This window comes from Lagenorhynchus albirostris, chromosome 3 (assembly GCF_949774975.1).
Source record: "Lagenorhynchus albirostris chromosome 3, mLagAlb1.1, whole genome shotgun sequence".
Classification (NCBI taxonomy): Eukaryota; Metazoa; Chordata; class Mammalia; order Artiodactyla; family Delphinidae; genus Lagenorhynchus; species Lagenorhynchus albirostris.
Window position 1 is genome coordinate 157,255,557 of NC_083097.1, and position 17,760 is coordinate 157,273,316.

The window sequence follows — 17,760 nt, forward strand, 5'->3', positions numbered from 1 at the left end:
GCCCCCAATTCTATACATCCCAAAGGAGAGTCTTGCCTTTCCATCGAAGCGCACTCTCTGTCCCACGTCGGCCAAGTCTATTCACCCCCTCAGAATTAGGAACACTGGACTTGGTTTTTCTTCTCAGTTCCCCTTCCGCACCCCCCGGCAGAAAATTGGTTAGTTAGAAATGGTTTACAAATGGATGGTTTAGTGAAGTGATTCGATCTTCCCTGCCTCCCTGCTGTTCCCAGTGGTTCCCTTAATGTTTGATGAACAAGAAGGACAAATGTCACCTCCTGGTCAAAGCTTCAGGTTGAGTTCTGAGCTCTGGGGCTTTGCAGGGCCTCCCTTCATGGCCTGGGTTGTGTTGTGAGGCTGCTGACCTGTCTGTTTCTTCAATGGGCTGTGAGCAGCCCGAGGACAGGGGCTCCACATTTGTGTATGGGCCATAGTCCTTGGTATACCTTCTGTTTGCTTTCATCAGACTTTTTCAGTGAACACGCCTTCTTCCCTCTGACTACCAAGACCCAGCGAGACCTGCTGCCCAGGTCACAATTCCTTCTGGGGCCTTCTCTCCCTTTGTTAACACTTACTCATTCAGACCTTTCTGCCAGGGCCATCTGTGTCTTCCAAAGTGGCATTAAAATAAATAAATAAATAAATGATTCATTGCTAATGTGTAAATGATTGTCATTGGGATACATTTGAAAGTTTGTATTTTAAAGAAACTAACAGGTATTATTAAGCTCCGCTCTACGTGCCTCACATTGTTAGTGTCACGTAAGGTTAAGACAGAAGTTCCTGCATTCAAGAGTCACACTGGAAGACAAGATCTAAATACATAAAAACCCATTTTAAAATGACCCAAAGAGACTAGTGGGTAATAAAATGCATTTCAAGTGGCTTATAAAGGTCGTCTAATGACACTGTGTTTCATCATCTGTGGAGGACTTGATAAGGTTATTCCTGAGGTTTCTTTATTTGTTCCAAATAAATCACCAAGCGGATCTTTCAAATTTTATAATGTATAGTAAAGTAACATGCTATGGTACTCACTGTGTGCGAGGCACCATTGCTGGCAACTCCTTCAATCCTTACAAGAAAACCATGAGGTGGTCATTATTCATTTCCCATTTGGCAGGTGGGGGGAACTTAGGCATTGAGAGGTTGAAGAATTGCCCACGGCACAGAGCTTTGTGGTGGAGCTGGAAGTTGAATCCAAGGCATGAGGACCTTGAGTGTGAACATAATGGCTGTGCCACGCATGGTGTCTCTCTACACAGACCTAAACTTGCGCTTTCCCATACTTTTCAGATGGTACTTCCTTACTTTTGAACTGGGAACATCATGTATTATTCTTGGAATGCCTATACTATTTTCTGTTACCCCACAAACTTGGCCCTCTGTTGAAACCTGTACAATCTGCAACGAAGTTTCTAACATTTTCTTGGCTGTATCTCTTCTCTAGGGATTTGGTTGAGCGGCATCTATAAATTTCATTCAGATTTGAGCCCAAAGTCCTGCCTCATCCACTACACCACATTTCTTCTTTTTCTCAAAATGTATCGGGTTAAATCTTCAACATTTTGTATTTTTCTTTTCTACCTTTCTTAATTTCGATTCCACAGCCTCCCTGGGAGGATTTCCGTGCTAAAGGGCTTCACTGAAACTTTGATTTCTTCCGTGGCTTCTCACAATCCACCGGAGTCTCTCGAGATACTGCTGGGGGTGAGGTGGAACTGAGGGATGAGGAAAGGAGTGAGACTAGGGGCAGCTGTACCACAATGAATTCCAATACAAGGCAAAGAAGAATCAGCGCTGACAGCTACTGAAGGTTTCAAGGAGGGAGTGGCGTTTGAGCCGGTAATAGAGGACTTCTGAGGACTTTGGTGGGTGGAGGAGGAAGAGGTGGCACCCCAAGCTGAGGGAGGGGAGATGAATCTGGAGTCTCTGTGCTCCTCAGACCAGCCATCCCTGATCTCTTCCCTGGAGCAAACCGCCTCTGGTTTTTCAGGTACTGACAAAGCCCAGAAAAAAAAAGTAAATCAAATGTTTTACTTGAAATCTTCTCCTCGCTCTGGGTTGCAGCTGAGTAATGTGATCCATTTCATACATCACACCCAATTCTCTACTGAAATTCCAATTATTTTTCGCCCACTCAAGAAGGCATGTCAGAATGCAAGTTTAATATTCCCCTAGACGTGACCTCAAATGGGTCTGATTTTATTTAAAAGTAGCAATTATCTGAAAAGCTCAGCCCTTTAACAGTTACCAGGAGTGAATCAGTGCATGACACAATGCAGAGGTGATTGCCACACAGCAGTGAGATAACTGGGAGGTGGCAGGCAGAAGAAGGAGTGGATTAACTCCAAGAAACTGGTGGCTTCTTAAAAAATTTTTTTACTTTGCCATGAACAGTTTCCAGATGATACCTAATGAGTGTTTGCTAGGGGTGTTGGATTACTTTTAATTTCTGTTCTTCCATTATTCTGGAGGAGTCTGTATTGGTTTGGGGGTGGGGGGTAGGACATGTGAGAATCACACCTTTGTCCCCAAACAAGGTGGAAAACAGTGAATCACACACCTAGCAAAAGATCAGAGATGGTATTATTTTTTTAGCATAAAAAAATTTTATTAGAATGGTTCAAATATGGTTGTAATAGTTTCAAGATGGAAAATGCTATGATTTCCTGACTGCTAGTGTATATTTCCTCATGACACAGAATTTTTTTTTTTATACAGCAGGTTCTTATTAGTCATCCATTTTATACACATCAGTGTATACATGTCAATCCCAATCTCCGAATTCATCACACCACAACCCCCTCCCCCTGCTGCTTTCCCCCCTTGGTGTCCATACGTTTGTTCTCTACATCTGTGTCTCAACTGCTTCCCTGCAAACCAGTTCATCTGTACCATTTTTCTGGGTTCCACATATATGCGTTAATATATGGTATTTCTTTTTCTCTTTCTAACTTACTTCACTCTGTATGACAGTCTCTAGATCCATCCACGTCTCTACAAATGACCCAATTTCGTTCCTTTTATGGCTGAGGAATATTCCATTGTGTATGTCTACCATATCTTCTTTATCCAGTCATCTGTCGATGGGCATTTATGTTGCTTCCATGAGCTGGCTATTGTAAATAGTGCTGCAATGAACATTGGGGTGCATGTGTCTTTTTGAATTATGGTTTTCTCAGGGTATATGCACAGTAGTGGGATTGCTGGGTCGTATGACAGTTCTATTTTTAGTTTTTTAAGGAAGCTCCATACTGTTCTCCATAGTGGCTGTATCAATTTACATTCCCACCAACAGTGCAAGGGGGTTCCCTTTTCTCCACACCCTCTCCAGCATTTGTTGTTTGTAGATTTTCTGATGATGCCCATTCTAACTGGTGTGAGGTGATACCTCATTGTAGTTTTGATTTGCATTTCTCTAATAATTAGTGATGTTGAGCAGCTTTTCATGTGCTTCATACAGGCCATCTGTATGTCTTCTTTGGAGAAATGTCTATTTAGGTCTTCTGCCCATTTTTGGATTGGGTTGTTTGTTTTCTTAATATTGAGCTGCATGAGCTGTTTATATATTTTGGAGATCAATCCTTTGTCCGTTGATTCGTTTGCAAATATTTTCCCCCATTCTGAGGGTTGTCTTTTCGTTTTGTTTATGGTTTCCTTTGCTGTGCAAAAGCTTTTAAGTTTCATTAAGTCCCATTTGTTTATTTTTGTTTTTATTTCCATTACTCAAGGAGGTGGATCAAAAAAGATGTTGCTGTGATGTATGTCAAAGAGTGTTGTTCTTCCTATGTTTTCCTCTAAGAGTTTTATACTGTCTGGTCTTATATTTAGGTCTCTAATCCATTTTGAGTTTATTTTTGTGTATGGTGTTAGGGAGTGTTCTAATTTCATTCTTTTACATGTAGCTGTCCAGTTTTCCCAACACCACTTATTGAAGAGACTGTCTTTTCTCCATTGTATATCCTTGACTCCTTTGTCAGACTGGTTGACCATAGGTGCATGGGTTTATCTCTGGGCTTTCTATCTTGTTCCAATGATCTATATTTCTGTTTTCGTGCCAGTACCATATTGTCTTGACAACTGTAGCTTTGTAGTATAGTATGAAGTCAGGGAGTCTGATTCCTCCAGCTCCGCTTCTTTCCCTCAAGACCACTTTGTCTATTCAGGGTCTTTTGTGTCTCCATACAAATTTTAAGATTTTTTGTTCTAGTTCTGTAAAAAATGCCATTGGTAATTTGATAGGGAGGGCATTGAATCTGTAGATTGCTTTGGGTAGTATAGTCATTTTCACAATACTGATTCTTCTAATCCAAGAACATGGTATATCTCTCCATCTGTTGGTATCATCTTTAATGTCTTTCATCAGTGTCTTAGAGTTTTCTGCATACAGGCCTTTTGTCTCCCTAGGTAGGTTTATTCTTAGGTATTTTATTCTTTCTGTTGCAGTGGTAAATAGGAGTGTTTCCTTAATTTCTCTTTCAGATTTTTCATCATTAGTATATAGGAATGCAAGAGATTTCTGTGCATTAATTTTGTATCCTGCAACTTTACCAAATTCATTGATTAGCTCTAGTAGTTTTCTGGTGGCATCTTTAGGATTCTGTATGTATAGTATCATGTCATCTGCAAACAGTGACAGTTTTACTTCTTCTTTTCCAATTTGTATTCTTTTTATTTCTTTTTTTCTCTGAATACCATGGCTAGGACTTCCAAAACTATGTTGAATAATAGTGGTGAGAGTGGACATCCTTCTCTCGTTCCTGATCTTAGAGGAAATGCTTTCAGTTTTCACCATTGAGAATGATGTTTGCTGTGGGTTTGTCATATATGGCCTTTATTATGTTGAGGTAGGTTCCCTCTATACCCACTTTCTGGAGAGTTTTATCATAAATGGGTGTTGAATTTTGTCAAAAGCTTTTTCGGCATCTATTGAGAAGATCATATGGTTTTTATTTTTCAATTTGTTAATACGGTGTATCACATTGATTGATTTTTGTATATTGAAGAATCCTTGCATCCCCGGGATAAATCCCACTTTATCATGGTGTATGATCCTTTTAATATGTTGTTGGATTCTGTTTGCTAGTATTTTGAGGATTTTTGCATCTATATTCATCAGTGATATTGGTCTCTAATTTTCTTTTTTTGTAGTATCTTTGTCTGGTTTTGGTATCAGGGTGATGGTGGCCTCATAGAATAAGTTTGGGAGTGTTCCTTCCTCTGCAGTTTTTTGGAAGTTTGAGAAGGATGGGTGTTAGCTCTTCTCTTAATGTTTGATAGAATTCACCTGTGAAGCCATGTGGTCCTGGACTTTTGTTTGTTGGAAGATTTTTAATCACAGTTTCAATTTCATTACTTGCAATTGGTCTGTTAATATTTTTTATTTCTTCCTGGTTCAGTCTTGGAAGGTTATACCTTTCTAAGAATTTGTCCATTTCTTCCAGGTTGTCCATTTTATTGGCATAGAGTTGCTTGTAGTAGTCTCTTAGGATGATTTGTATTTCTGCGGTGTCTGTTGTAACTTCTTTTTCATTTCTAATTTTATTGATTTGAGTCCTCTCTCTCTTTTTCTTGATGAGTCTGGCTAATGGTTTATCAATTTTGTTTATCTTCTCAAAGAACCAGCTTTTAGTTTTATTGATCTTTGCTATTGTTTTCTTTGTTTCTGTTTCATTTATTTCTGCTCTAATGTTTATGATTTCTTTCCTTCTGCTAACTTTGGGTTTTGTTTGTTCTTCTTTCTCTAGTTCCTTTAGGTGTGAGGTTAGATTGTTTATTTGAGATTTTTCTTGTTTCTTGAGGTAGGCTTGTAAAGCTATAAACTTCCCTCTTAGAACTGCTTTTGCTGCATCCCATAGGTTTTGGATCGTCATTTTTTTGTTTGTTTGTTTGTTTTGCGGTATGCGGGCCTCTCACTGCTGTGGCCTCTTCCGTTGCAGAGCACAGCCTCAGGACGCGCAGGCTCAGTGGGCATGGCTCACGGGCCTAGCTGCTCCGTGGCATGTGGGATCTTCCCGGACTGGGGCACAAACCTGTGTCCCCTGCATTGGCAGGCGGACTCTCAACCACTGCCCCACCAGGGAAGCCCTGGATCGTCGTATTTTCATTCTCATTTGTCTCTAGGTATTTTTTGATTTCCTCTTTGATTTCTTCAGTGATCTCTTGGTTATTTAGTAATGTATTGTTTAGCCTCCATGTGTTTGTGTTTTTTACGGTTTTTTCCCTGTAATTAATTTGTAATCTCATAGTGTTGTGGTCAGAAAAGACGCTGGATAGGATTTCAATTTTCTTAAATTTACTGAGGCTTGATTTGTGACCCAAGATGTGATCTATCCTGGAGAATGTTCTGTGCACACTTCAGAAGAAAGTGTAATCTACTGTTTTTGGATGGAATGTCCTATAAATATCAATTAAGTCTATCTGGTCTATTGTGTCATTTAAAGCTTGTGTTTCCTTATTTATTTTCATTTTGGACGATCTGTGCATTGGTGTAAGTGAGGTGTTAAAGTCCCCCGGTTATTGTGTTACTGTCGATTTCCTCTTTTAGAGCTGTTAGCAGTTGCCTTATGTATTGAGGTGCTTCTATGTTGGGTGCATATATAATTGTTATATCTTCTTCTTGGATTGATCCCTTGATCATTATGTAATGTCCTTCCTGTAACATTCTTTATTTTAAAGTCTATTTTATCTGATATGAGTATTGCTACTCCAGCTTTCTTTTGATTTCCATTTGCATGGAATATCTATTTCCATCCCCTCAGTTTCAGTTTGTATGTGTCCTTAGGTCTGAAGTGGGTCTCTTGTAGACAGCATGTACATGGATCTTGTTTTTGTATCCATTAAGCAAGCCTGTGTCTTTTGGTTGGGGCTTTTAATCCATTCACGTTTAAGGTAATTATCGATATGTATGTTCCTATTACCACTTTCTTAATTGTTTTGGGTTTGTTTTTGTAGGTCTTTTTCTTCCCGTTTTTCCCACTTAGAGAAGTTCCTTTAGCATTTGTTGTAGAGCTGGTTTGTTGTGGATCTGGTGCTGAATTCTGTTAGCTTTTGCTTGTCTGTAAAGCTTTTGATTTCTCCATCGAATCTGAATGAGATCATTGCCGGGTAGAGTAATCTTGGTTGTAGGGTCTTCCCTTTCATCACTTTAAGTATATCATGCCACTCCCTTCTGACTTGTAGAGTTTCTGCTGAGAAATCATCTGTTAACCTTATGGGAGTTCCCTTGTATGTTATTTTTCGTTTTTCCCTTGCTGCTTTCAATAATTTTTCTTTGTCTTTAATTTTTGCCGATTTGATTACTATGTGTCTCAGCATGTTTCTCCTTGGGTTTATCCTGTATGGGACTCGCTGCGCTTCCTGGACTTGGGTGGCTATTTCCTTTCCCATGTTAGAGAAGTTTTCAACTATAATCTCTTCAAATATTTTTTTGGGTCCTTCCTCTCTCTCTTCTCCTTCTGGGACCCCTATAATGCGAATGTTTTTGCATTTATTGTTGTCCCACCCAGATGTCTCTTAGGCTGTCTTCATTTCTTTTCATTCTGTTTTCTTTATTCTGTTCCCCAGCAGTGAATTCCATCATTATATCTTCCAGGTCACTTATGCGTTCTTCTGCCTCAGTTATTCTGCTATTGATTCCTTCTAGTGTATTTTTCATTTCAGTTATTGTATTGTTCATCTCTGTTCTTTAATTCTTCTAGATCTTTGTTAAACATTTCTTGCATCTTCTCCATCTTTGCCTCCAATCTTTTTCTGAGGTCGTGGATCATCTTCACTATCATTATTCTAAATTCTTTTTCTGGAAGATTGACTATCTCCACTTCATTTAGTTGTTTTTCTGGGGTTTTATCTTGTTCCTTCATCTGGTACATAGCCCTCTGCCTTTTCATCTGGTCTATCTTTCTGTGAATGTGGTTTTTGTTCCACAGGCTGCAGGACTGTAGTTCCTCTTGCTTCTCATGACTCAGAATTTTGATGGCTCTCTCTTACCTGTTTTAGCATGTAGATATCTATATTTCTCATCCTATTAATTACTTAGACCTCCTTCACTGACTTCCATCCCCAACTTAAATATTTCTCTTTCATTCTGTCTCCCATCTCAGCCTCTTTGTTTTGTTAGGTCCAGTTATGTTATTGTCCCTCACATGCTTTTGCTTGCTCTTTTCTGCTGTTTTTTTCTTAAATACTAAAAAGGCCTAATATCAGAGATGGTACTTTCAAAGACTAATGTATATGTTTCTCTTTTTATGATTAATAAAGACTACTACTGACAATTATTTAAAATGTTTCTAACAATTTAAAATAGTTGTTCTGGTTTAAAACCCATTTCAAAAAAGATAAAGGAATTATGAAAAGGTTATAATTTTGGTTTGGGGGTAATAGTTGTAATTGTTTTTTCCCCAAAGTACTTTTCAACTGCTCCTGCACAAGGAAATGCTTTAAAGGATTTGATGGGGGTGTGTGAAACCTGGTCTCTGCAATCAGGACAAGCATCCAAGCTCCTGGCACCAGGCCCAGCTTAGATGATAAGGATTAGAAATATTCCTATTTGAGCTTGGTTCTACTTGAAGTAAGGGAGGATTTATGACACCTAAACCAGGGGTTCCTCTCTCCTGGTTCCCTTCAAGACCTTGCTGGTGAGCCACCTACCCTCAGGAAGTATTCCTAATTTAAGCTTACATCCCTCTAAACACTTCTTTATTCTTTACACCAGCACTTCTGCATGTCTTCAGTGTTTTACTTGTAAGCTTCTTTGTTCTTTCTTGAGAACCAGTCTCCTCTCTCCCTGTGAACTGATACATCCTGAAGGCAAAAGACACTTTTACTTCAGAGTGTTCTCACTTGACTGCCCCTTCTCCCTCTCCACCCCTCTCCCCACCACTCCCCACCAGTGGAGGCCCGTACAGGAAAACCTCAGCTTCCTGGCATCAGTATCTGAGGTTTCAAATATTCACTAGGTAACTGGACAACCCCTGCTGATGGAGCTGGTCTAAGGGAATACTGACCTGAGAAAAATGCTTCTGGTTTAAATGCAAATTCAGATTTAAAACCAACCAACCAACCAACCAACCAACCCACCACCCAGTGACAATTAGAACTTATAATATTGTTAAAGAAAGGTGTTTAAGAGTAGACTGGCTTTCTCTATGACATGATAGCACTTTGAGAGCCCTGAAAAAGGGAGAGGCCAGGTGAGAAACGGAAGCAGCTTCCTAAGGGAGGGGATGCTGAGGGCTTTCTCTGTTCTCAGATGGAGAGGGCATTGAGGGGTTCTCCCCTGAAAGCGCAAAGCTACTAGCACCCTGGCACTTTCTGATTGCTATCTGGAAACTTCTAAACACAATAAATATTTACATAGCTCTTTTCAGTTTTAAAAGGGTTCTCACAGTCTTGGTTTCATTTGATCCTCATGAATGCCTTGCCAGGAATGAAGGATAGATTTTACAACCTGAGCCTTGGGAAAGGAAATTGAATCTCCTGAGTCCACTGAAATCAGAGGAGCCAGAATCTGAGCTGGCAGGTAAATGTTTATTGAATTGAACAAATTCAGAAATATATGAGTATGATAAGGTAAACAGGGTCTCTTCCTTTCAGAAGCTCATAATCTAGTTGGGGAGGAATGCCCCAAATTAACATAATTAAAATAATACTAGGATTAAATAAGACCAGACACAAGATAGTAAGTTCATCCTTCATTGTGAAATGAAGCAAGAAAGTGCTATGATTTTAAGTGTACTTAAATAGCTTTCATCCCATGATTGAACTGAGATTCCCAAGTGTCCTCCATCCACCACCCCAACTTCATCCTAAGTCTCTGCTTAATATTCTGAGTTTCACGCAGATTCTTTACAGCATCTACACAGTCTTCAGCCTTACAACTTATCTCTGGAGATGTCTGGGCTTGTCACATCCTCTTCATTTCCATATTTGCAGTGCAACTCTGGGCCCCCACACCCAATTATTAATTTATTTATTTACTTTTAGCCACAAGGAACATAAAAAAGGGAGTGGGGGTTATCTGTCTTCAGTGTTCCAGAAAGTCCACCCTCACCTCCTGGAAGTGCTGAAGGGAGCAGATATTAGAAAATGGTATAATGACTAATAAATCACACATGAAGAGAGACCTATAGGCAGAGGGCATTTCAGGAAGGAAATCCAACCAGGCCAAGGACAGAGTAAGTGAGAAAACAAGGGGAAAGTCAGAACATGCCTATAGTCAGGACTGTCTCCACCTGACACAGAAGAAACATGGTGTGATAATTATGTGCATACTAAGAGTAGGGATAACAGATCATTTAAAATTGGGATTTCCCCACATCTAGGAGGGCACTGGCCCATATCCACTGCTTTCCAGAAAACACAAATTCCTCCCAAATACCACTTTCTTCATCTGGGGATTCTGTAGGCTTCTATGTAGAGGCTGTGGTCCAGTCTCTTTATTCATTCCTTATATCACACTGGGAAAAACAGATACTACACAGTGGAAACAAGTTAAATATCCATCAACCAATGAATGAATAAACCACATACATACAGTGGAATGTTATTCAGCTACAAAAAGGAATGAAGTGCTAATACATACTATAACATGGATGAACCTTAAAAACTATGCTAAGTGAAAGAAGCCAGACACATAATGTCTTATGCCATTCATATGAAATGTCCAGAACAGGCCAACTGGTAGAGACATAAAGTAGATCAATGGTTGCCAGGGGTGAGGGAGGCAGAAATGGGGAGTGACTGCTAATGGACATGGGGTTTCTTTCAAAGGTGATGAAAGTGTTCTGGATTAGTGGTGATGGTTGTATAACTCTGTCAGTATACCAAAAACCACTAAACCATACACTTTGGAAAGATGCAAAAAAAAAAAAAAAAAACCAGGTGTACAATGTTAGGGTTTTAGTTATCAGGTTAATACAATTTACTATTAACTAAATTGTATTAACTTGATATTTGCCTGGGAACATTAGAAACATCAAAAATAGAATAAGCATAACTAAAAAACTCTTCACAAAACATGAAAAATGGCAAAGAAACAAAGACATAAAAATGAGGGAGGTGGAAGACAGTCAAATGAGTCCCAACATATACAAAATGGGTATTCCTAAGATGAGAACAGAACAAATGAAACAGAAAGAAACAGTAAAGAAGTACTAGCCTGAAACTTTTCTGAATTAATCGTAAGAAGAGTAACCGACATTTACTGAGCACTTACTATATAGGTTGGGCATAGTTTGAAGAACTTGACATGCACGATCTCATTGAATGCTCATGATGATTGAATAACGTTAGGTAGTGTTATCATCCCCACTGTATTCATGAGAAAACTAAGGCACAGAGAGGGTTAGTAACTTGCTAAAGGAAATCCTGCAGTAAGTGGCATAACTGAAATAAAATAAAACTCGTACCTGCAGATTTAAAGGGTGTAATGTGTCCAGGAAAAACTGGTATAACTAAGTCATTCTGGTTAAGTGTACTGCACTTCATGGATAATGGAAAACCTACATGGGCAACAGACTGAAAAATCTATTTCTCCCAAAGGGAAACATCAAGTGGCTTCAGATTGCTCCTTAGCATCAACTCATGTCAGAAGGTCAGAAGGTTGAGCAGGGCCAACAAATCTTGAGCAAGTGTCCTCCAAGACTTTTGTCCTTTAAGTAGAAAATTTGAAACTATCGCCATTCATGCTTGAGCTTTGCTACCTGAGAGAAACTTACTCTGAATTCAGCAAATCTCAGGAAGGAGCTGGCTGGCCAGGCTTGAGTCCTGTGTGACCCAATTCCTATGGTCACAGTATGAGCTGCACTGACTGGCCCAGGTTGGGAAGAGACAGAGAGAAGCGCAGAGTCATGAAATAATTGGGAGATGAACTTTGAGGGGTGTGCTGATTGGTTGGATGTGGGAACTTTGTGGAGGACTTGGATTTCTGGCACAAGCGTTTGGCTGGTTGATGGAGCTACTCACTGAGAAGGGGAATGCTGGGAGAGGAGCTGGGAGGAATACTATGAGTTCAGTTTTGGACACTTGAATTAGAGCTACCTGTGAGGGGACCAAGTTGAGATATCAAGCACACAGCTGGATATATGGGCCTGGAGGATGGAGGAGAAGGGACCTGGGGGGCTTATTTGGGTGTCTCTGACACAGAGTTGATAACGGAAGCCACGTGACTTCTGTGGGATTGTAAGCAGTTTTTGGCAGGAAAGAGCTCTTTGCAGGAAACAGCTCTCTGCGGGAGGCCCCTTTTGTCTTGACACTAACGTTAAACCTGGCATCCCCATGCTCTACTCATCTCTGGCCCTAGCACACCTTTCAAATCTTTTGATCACATAATACCTTGCCTAACATGTGGGTTCTTTCTGTAGATCAAAGAAGTAGAAGTGAAGAATAAGTAACCAATGACCAGATCTCTTCCCTAGCTTCCCCTTCAGTAACCTCGTGAACAAACTGTGTGAACAAGACAGCATCTAAAGAAAAATCACAGGAAGTCGACAAACATGCACACAGTGGGGAATCGCCGATTCTGACCCCCTGTTTCAGTGGTTAACTGAGATTACTTCCTTTTTTCCCTTTAAAAACTTTCATGGCTGAGCAGGATCTTCAGAGATGGCTTTGGGGGAAAACTGAGTCCACCATCTCCCCAGATTGCCGGCACTCGGATTAAAAGTAACTTTCCTTTTTACCAACATTTGTCTCTCCTGAGTACTGATTTTTGAGCGGTGAGCAGCCAGACCTGAGTTTGGTAACAGGATCATCTAAAGAGAAAGTGTTGGGTAGAGAATAAGAGGGAGGAGGAAGAAGCTAGTCAGGAAGGCTGAGAAGGAGTGGTCAGAGAGGGAGGAGGGCACCCAGGAAGAGTGTGGTGGCATGGGAGTCAAGGGGGAAGAGTGTTGGAAGGAGAGGTGCACAGTCAGAGGTGCACAGATGAGTGGGTCAGAAGTTGCTAAGAGGTACAATAAGATAAAAGGAGAAAATGAATATGGCTGTTTCCTTATGTGTCAGAATTCTAAAATACATTCCAGGATAAAAGAACATGTGACAAATAGCAAATATACAAACTGACTTTTGTATCTATCTGACTTTGGACTAAAATCAGTACAAGGAACACTTGAAAAGGTAAGGAGGAGCCCATTAAATTATAAAAGAGTATCTAGCTTCTAAAATGAATCCAAAATAATTATCATCTGAAAAATATATGTTGGAAAAAATATACTTGTGAAAATATCCAAGAAAACATCGAAAAACAAGATAATAGGGAAGACTTAAGATGGTGCTGGCAGGGTGTGAAGAAAAGGACCCTCCTGCTCGCTGGAGTCAAAGCAGTGACACCTTTCTGTAGGTCTCACATGCATCAAAAGCCTTCAACAGTGACTACACCTTTTGACAATGGTTTCAGGATTTTATCCTGAGGAAATAATTAGGGATATGCTCAGACATTTAGCTACAAGTAATTTCGCAAAAGTAAAAAGTTGGAAACCAAATGTACAAAAACAGGGACAATAATTATGGTACATTTGTATAATGGGAGATCACACAGTCATTAAAAATGCCATAGAGGTATATTTTCTGACATGGAAAAATGTTTACAATATATAAAGCAATAAAAGCTAATTATAATAGGATCTCAAATATGCATATATATGAACAGAACAAACTGATTATTTCTGGCTGCTGGCTTTACATATGGTTACTTTTAAATTTTGCATATTTGTGAGTTACTATTTTTTTGTAATGAATATATACTTCTTTTACAATAATTTTTAAAAGCTTGGTAATTTTGTAAAGGTGAAGAGAGAAAAGAGTTCACTAGAATTAAACTATAACTGATCATTAATAAATAAGCAAATCATAAAGTGCTAACATTTATCCTGAGTTAACCAGACTCAGTTTTTCTGCTATCAGAGGCAGTGAGGCCTAAAAATAGAAAGTGCCTTGTGTTATACAAAATAAAGTTACAGTTCAGTCATACTTGTCTTTGAACTGTGACATCTGTATCTGTTACATATATATGTGGGTATGGAGAAAATATTTGGAAAGATATCCACTAAATTTAAAAGTAGTTCCCTTCGGCAGGAAGGGATTAGTGGAGGTGGGACGATAGTAACTTTTTCTTTACACAACTCTGTTGTTTGCTTTATTATAACAAGCATGCAAAAAGTCTAAGTACGTTTTAAAAAGTGGTTATAATTTTGAAAGTATTTAGAAACATGATACTATCTTATGATGATAAAATATCATAATGCAAAATATGCATACTATACTTATCACTATGTTCAGGTATCTGCAGGATAAGAAAACTCCACCATGAAAACAGTTGTTCAAGTTCATTCATTCATTCATTCATTCCACAAATGTTTGTTGAGCACCTACTAAGGGCCAGGCACATGGCCCTGTTCCAGGGATACAGCAAGGAATCAAACAGCCAAATATGCCTCCCCTCATGGAACTGACATTCTAGCGGGGAGAGACAGACGGGAAACAGTAAGCATAATAAATATGTTGGGAGTTGCTAAGTGAGTGCTACTGAAAAAATTGAGCAGAGTAAAGGGCAACTGGCAGTGCTGTGGCTGAGGGGCAGGGTTTAAATAGGTTGGCCAGGGAAGGCCTCACTGAGAAAGGTGACATTTGAGAAAATATTTGAAAGAGTAATGAAAGTATCTGGAAGAAGAGCTTTATACCCAGAGAGAACAGCTAGTGCAAAGGCCCTGAGGTGGGTTCAAGGAATAGCAATGAGGGTAGTGTGGCTGAGACAGAGTAAGCAAAGGGAGAGCAAGTTAGGGGTAAGCAGGCCAGTTGGTGTTGGGCTCTGTAGGCTGCTGTAAGGACTTTGGCTTTTTATTCCAAGTGAACGGGGGACCCACTGTGGGGTTTTAAGCAGAGAAATGCCAGGATCCCTCTAGCTGCTGTGTGAAGACTAGGCTACTGGAGGAGGGGAGTAAGGACAGAGGGACCTTGTTGTCCAGGTGCGCGATGAAGGGGGCCGTGAGAATGCTGAGGTGTTGAATCCTAGACAGAGCTTGAAGATAGAGCCAACAGGGTTTCCTGACAGACTGGATAGAGGATGTAAGAGAGGAAGATGAGGATGGCTCTTGGCATTCTGGCCTGAGAAAATGAAGTGGAGTTAACATTAATTCAGATGAGAAAGACAGCTTTTTGAGAAAAGATCAGGAACTTATTTGTGGACCTGTATTGTTTGAGTGTAGCAGCAATATAAATTTTGTTTTAAGAATGTTTCTAATACTATGACATCTTTCCAAATAAAAGAAAATCATTTCACGACTCCTGACCTAGCAACTATTACATTCCCAGTATTGAAAATATGCAAGTTGGTCACTGCTAGTAATCTGGAGAAATCACATGGATAGAAGATATTCCAGAAGACTGGAACCTAGGTTCCAGTTTTCAAAAAAGGGGGAAAGACAGATGCTGTAAATCTGTCCATAGTCCTGGCAAGATTCTAGAACATGTCATTAAATGGATGAACTCTTAAAATTAGTAGTAGTTCCTCTTGGATTCAGCCTTAAGAGCAAGTCAGATCAACGTATGTACTAGAAAAACCCAGTCTTTTATCCTGTGTGTCTTCTTTACTACTCATACAGAGCACTTAACTTCTGACACCAAATGTGTGGAGGTTTTCTCCCACCAAGCGGTTCTCTGTGACACCGGCTGCTTGTCCTACAATTTAACTCAATTCTGACAGAATCTGGAATAACATCAGATCCCACAGGTTAGGGGCTCAGTACCACCAAACTGACTCTGCTTCAGATACCAACTGCAAGTCACAACTTTTGTTCTACCTGGAGGTTCCCGTGACCTCCTACCCCTTGGATTCGATTATTTGCTAGAGCAGCTCACAGAACTCAGGGAAACACTTATGTGTATTAGTTTATTAAAGGATACAGATGAATGCCAGATGAGATACAGCGGTCAAGGCTTGGGAGGGTCCCGAGCACAGGAGCGTCTGTCCTTCTGGAGTTGGGGGTGTGGCACCCTCCTGGTCTCTGGATGTGTTCACCGACCTAGAAGCTCTCTGAACCCCATACTATTGGGATTTTAATGGATGCTTCATCACCTAAGCCTAATCTATCATTTAGCTCCATTTTCAACCCTTCTCTCATCTCAAGAAAATGGCGGGGGTGGGGGAGTGCCTGGGGAGGGGGTGCTTAAAAATTCCAACCTTCTAATCACAGCTTGGTCTTTCCAATGATCAGCCCCCATCCGGAAGCTATCCAGGAGCCCACCCAAAGTTGCCTCATTAGAAAAAATGACACTCCTATCACCCAGGAAATGCCAAGGGTTTCAGTGGCCCTGTGTCAGGAACTAGGGTCAAAAATCAAATATTGGAACAAAAGATCCTCCTAGTGCTCTTATCACTTATGAAAATTCCAAGGATTTTAGGAGCTCGGTATCAGAAACTAGACAAAGACCAAATACATATATTTCTTCTTATAAATCACAGTATCAAAGAAGATATGCCAGAAGACTGGAGCCTAAGTTCCAGTTTTCAATAAGAGGGGGAAAAAGCAAAGGCTGCGAATCCGTCCACAGTCCTGGCAAAATTCTAGAACACGTCATTAAATGGATGACATATGAACAAAAATTAGTAGTAGCTTCTCTTGGATTCAGTTTGAAGTCAAAAGCAAGTCAGACCAATACATTTAGAAAAAAGCAACCAGGGAAATTTTGGAACTTGGAAGTCCAATGTTTGAAGGTGTAGAAAGGTTTAAGAGGAGAATGGTCACAGGTGGCACACGATAGTGGCAACATAGGTTAGTGTCACAGACTGGGAAGTTCGCGTCCAGCCTCTATCACTGTCTAGCCACGTAATCTCGGGCAGAGCTCTCTGCTGCTCAGGGAATGGTAACCGTGGTTCCGACCTGTGGGTACTAATAATTGAAAAGTGTTTCACACGAGGCGTGTACAACAGAGAGCTGTCGTGGGGGCGCGGGGGGAGGGCTTAATTTATGAGTAGTCTCACTCTTTTCTTTCTCTTTTCAGACTCAAGGAAGGTCCTGCCTCCGTGAGAGATGCAGCGAGAAACAGTAAGCAATGAACAAAACAGCTTTCCTTCAGTACGGCTATAGAGCTCTCAGCACAGGGACGGGTGAACACAACCCTTGGTGCTTCCAGAATTGCTTCTCACCAGGACTCGCATCCAGAGAGGGTAGCCCTCGGGGCTTTCTCCAGAACCCTGAACACGCGGGCGGTTGCTAGGCGACCCTAAGACCAAAGTGGACTAGGTGAACCGGCGCCAGGCCGGCTCCGCCCCCACTTCCGGGCTCCTCGCTCCGCCCCCTTCCCGCCCACTCCCTCCGGGCCAGGCAGTCCAAGCACCCGACCGAGGCATCGTGACGCATGCGCTCTTCTTCCCGTGCGGCTCGACTTGACGCGAGCTCCCGCTTTCCGCCACAAACTCTGTCCCGCCCTTTCTTGCACGGCCGGTACTGTCGTCCCCAGCTCCGTTCTCACTCACACCCTGTCCTGCCCACGCCTCGTCCCCAGTCCTGTTAATAGTGACTGCAGAGCAACCTCAAGTCCTGCTCCCTTGGTGGCGGGGGTGATGGGCTGGGGGGAGATAAAGCGGGTGACGGGTGGTGGCAGTTGCCACGGACTCACTTCCGGAGGACGGGCGGAAGTGGCTGCGGTAGATGGTGGGAGGGGGAAAGGAGTGCGAGGGGAGGGCCGGGCCGCCGGGGGTCGAGGGGGTGGGGCCTGGGCGGGCAACGGGGACCCGGCCTGGGCCCTGGAGTCCGACCTGGG

General features: G+C 41.2%; 1 protein-coding gene across 9 annotated transcripts in view; it reads left to right on the forward strand.

Annotated features, from left to right (window-relative positions):
• MGAT1 (alpha-1,3-mannosyl-glycoprotein 2-beta-N-acetylglucosaminyltransferase) overlaps positions 1 to 17,760 on the forward strand; it is a 65,102-nt gene that overhangs the window by 29,136 nt on the left and 18,206 nt on the right. For 7 of the 9 annotated variants that reach the window (XM_060144540.1, XM_060144546.1, XM_060144543.1 and 4 more), the window contains one exon: positions 16,999 to 17,042. The gene's annotated coding sequence lies outside the window, so the exon portion shown is untranslated. Of the gene's footprint in view, positions 1 to 14,361; positions 14,482 to 16,998; positions 17,043 to 17,760 lie in introns of those variants that run through there. The other 2 variants (XM_060144541.1, XM_060144550.1) reach the window with 2 other exon arrangements.